This window comes from Theropithecus gelada, chromosome 3 (genome assembly GCF_003255815.1).
Source record: "Theropithecus gelada isolate Dixy chromosome 3, Tgel_1.0, whole genome shotgun sequence".
In the NCBI taxonomy this organism is placed as follows: domain Eukaryota; kingdom Metazoa; phylum Chordata; class Mammalia; order Primates; family Cercopithecidae; genus Theropithecus; species Theropithecus gelada.
Genome location: NC_037670.1, coordinates 153,918,852 through 153,922,698, shown reverse-complemented (window position 1 = coordinate 153,922,698; position 3,847 = coordinate 153,918,852).

The window sequence follows — 3,847 nt, the reverse complement described above, 5'->3', positions numbered from 1 at the left end:
ATACACATAGACACACAGAGTGTGCACGCACGCACATGGACACATGCACACACGCACATGGACGCACATGGACACAGTGTACACATGCACAGACACACAGGGTGTGCACGCAGGCACACGGACACATGCACACACGCACATGGACGCACACATGGACACACACAGTGTACACATGCACACAGACACACGCACATGGACACACACAGCCTGGCTGTACTGCAGCGTTGCCATGTGGGCTCTTGGAGGCTGAATTTAGCAGGGTGGATGGAGCTCAGCCATGTCCCGGAACAGAAGCCCTCAGGCTGCACACACCCAGCGCCACACTGCCAAAGAGGTCAAGGGTGAAGGACACAGAGAGAAGGGGTCAAGTGGTGCTGACGATTCAACTCCAAGGCCAAGGCGTGGGCCCCATTGGGTGGACACTGCTGTTTATAGCTCCCCTTGTGAAGCATTTTTGGCAAATACGATGATGGTCCGCACGACAGTGACTGGGGACACGTGAGTGAGCCCCTGAGCTCGAAGCCATGGTTTGCATGGCCTCCCCGAGTCTGCACTCTGAGGCTCTGCCTCCAGCCTGACATCTCATCACAGCTTCTCTACCACCTAGTCTATATCCTACCTTCTATATCCTAGTCAGGGAGAGAAAACACAAAATTGAAATAACTGCGGAAGGCTGTTCACGGCATGGCAGATTCAAGGTGTGAATGCGGATTAGGAAACGTAGATTCCAGACGGGTGTGTCAGGAGCAGTGAAGGGCGAGCAGGCAGGTGTGGACTGTTTTCTGTGGGAGGTGTGTTCGAGGCCTCAGAGGGTAGAGGGGTGGGGTGGGCCAGGTGAATAGTGGCCCAGGTATGGCCCTGAGACTGGAGGGCAAGGTGTGCAGGGACAGAGGGAGGATTGGCTTCTCTGCACCGTGAGGGGAGAGGAGAAATAAGCCTTTGAGCAAAGGACTGGGGTTGGGGCCTGTCCTTCTGAGAAAGCCCCTCCCTTCTATCTGCCACCTGCCTCACCCCACCCCGATGCAGAGAGAAACCCTTGGGGCATGGGGGCCTCTGCCCTGCCTCTGCTGTCCCTCCCCCACCACCTCTCCCAGAGACCTGGAACAAAAAGGGAGAAGCCCTGATTTTATTTTGTATTTTTTTTTTGTTGTAAAATGCACAAAATTTACCATTTTAACCATGTTTAAGTGTATAAATTAGCAGCATTAAGTACATTCACAATGTTGTGCAATCATCACTGACATCCACTTAGAACCTTTTCATCATCCCAAACAAATGCTCTAAACAATAACTTCCAGCCAGGTGTGGGGGCACACCCTGCAGTCCCAGGCCCAGCTACTTGGGAGGCTGAGGCCTGAGGATTACTTGAGCCTGGGGGTGGAAGTTTCAGTGAGGCAGGATTGTGCCACTGTGTTCCAGCCTGGGTGACAGAGCCAGACTCTGTCTCAACAAAAACAAAAACAAAAACAATAATGACTTTCCATTCCAGCCCCTCCTTAGCACCCCCCAACCCCCACCCACCACTATTCTACATTGTGTCAATGAACTCACCTATTCTAAATTACTCACCTAGGTGAATCAGAGAATATTTATCCTTTTGGGTTTGGTTTATTTCATCAGCAGAATGTTTTCAAGGTTCATCACTGTTGTAGCATGTGTCAGGATTTCCTTCCTCTTTAGGGCTGAATATTGCCTGAACACATCACATTCTGTTTATCCATTTGTCTACTCATGGACACTTGATTTGTTTCCACCTTTTGGCCATTGTGAATAATGTTGCAATGGAAATTGCGGACAAGTATCTGTTTGGCTCCCTGCTTTCATTTCTCATAGGTATACCACTAGAAGGGGAATTGCTGGGTCATGTTCTATGTTTAACTTTTTGAAGAATATCCAAACTGTTTTCCACAGTGGCTGCACCAAATCTTGATTTTTAAAAAATATTTTATGTTTTATTTTTATTTTGAGACAGAGTCTCACTCTGTCACCCAGGCTGAAGGGCAGTGGCATGATCTCCGCTCACTGCAAACTCCACCTCTCGGATTCAAGCAATTCTCCTGCCTCAGCCTGCTGAGTAGCTGAGATTACAGGTGCCCGCCACCATGCACGCTAATTTTTTGTGATTTTTAGTAGAGGCAGGGTTTCGCCATGTTGGTCTGACCTCAAATGCCTGACCTCAGTTGATCCGCCTGCCTCAGGCTCCCAAAGTGCTGGGATTACAGACCTGAGCCACCATGTCGGCCTTTTGTTTTGTTTTGTTTTAAAGAGATACAAGGTCTCACTCTGTCACCTAGGCTGGGGTTCAGTGGTGCAATCTCGGCTCATTGGAGCCTGGAACTCCAGGGCTCAAGCAATTCTCCCGCCTCAGCCTCTCAAGTAGCTGGGACTAGGGACATGACCCACCACACCTGGCTAATTTTTAAAATTTGTTTGTAGAGACAGGGTCTCTCTCTGTTGGCCAGGCTGGTCTTGAACTCCTGGCCTTAAGTGATCCTCCTGCCTTAGCCTCCCGAAATGCTGGAATTACAGTCATGAGCCACAATGCCTGGCCACTTTGATCTATTTTAAAGGAAGAATGAATCTACTCTAAAAGCCTCATGCTTGGCAGGGAGGGATGGTCTACCAGCCAAATTTCAGGAGCCCAGAGCCTCACTGCACTATGAAGTCACATAGTCAACTGTGGAGGTCCCATCTTAGAGGCACAATGACAAACTGGCTGCATCCAAAATAGGGCGACCCAAGAGGGAGTTATGTCAAGTAAAAAGAGGCTGAAAGGAGCGGGTGTCTGAGGCGTCCCTCTTCACAAAGAACTGTTCCCAGGGCCATGAAAGGCCACTTTGCAGCAGGGTAGATAGACCTGCCTGCAGCCACAGAGGCAGGACCCGGAGGCTGGGGTGGGCCTGTGTGCGAGCTTCCAGGGACCAGCTTTGGCTGCACACTGCTCTGAGGGCTGGAGGGTAATCTCTAAGGCTCCATGACTCTGCCAGGCCGGGAGAAGACGACACCACAGAAGACATCATGTTCCATGAGATTCTTTTGTTGTTAATTCTGCTTTGAACACATGGGAAGGCTGAACTCCTAAGAGTTTTTGCAATTGAAAAAAATCTTCCACTTTCTTTTTCTTTGAGGTGGAGTCTCACTCTGTTGCCCAGGCTGGAGTGCAGTGGCGCGATCTGGGCTCACTGCAAACTCTGCCTCCTGGGTTCAAACGATTCTGCTGCCTCAGCCTCCCGAATAGCTGGGATTACAGACGTCCACCACCACAACCAGCTAATTTTTGTATTTTTAGTAGAGACGATGCTTCGCCATGTTGGCCAGGCTGGTCTTGAACCCCTGACCTCAGGTGATCTGCCCACCTCGGCCACCCAAAGTGCTGGGATTACAGGCGTGAGCCACCACGCCTGGCCTCCACTTTTTCACACAGGAAATCAGGAAGCACACTGATCAGGAAATCAACACAAATAATAGTGTAAATGCTGAATTACAAATTGCATTTTGATAAATGTAAGCACTAATGAAAAATATTTCAGGACAGACATCTTATTTGAATGATTTCCTAGAGAATGGTTTCTCTAGGAGTTGGAGGTGCAGAAACAAATGCGATCAGAGATTAAGAAGAGTTTTGAGACCTGAAGCTCCGTGCTTTGTTCAGGCATCCTGAAGGGTTTGGATACCTCTACAGGCGGCCGGAGAAATTAACACAGTGCACAGAAACAGCACGTTGAGGAATAGGTACCAATCATTCCACCTCTTCTTCCACTCAGCTCCTGATGCCGGCTATCTCTCAGCCTTCTGCTTTTTTTAATTTTTTTTTTTTTTTTTTTTTTTTTTTTTTTTTTTTTTTTTT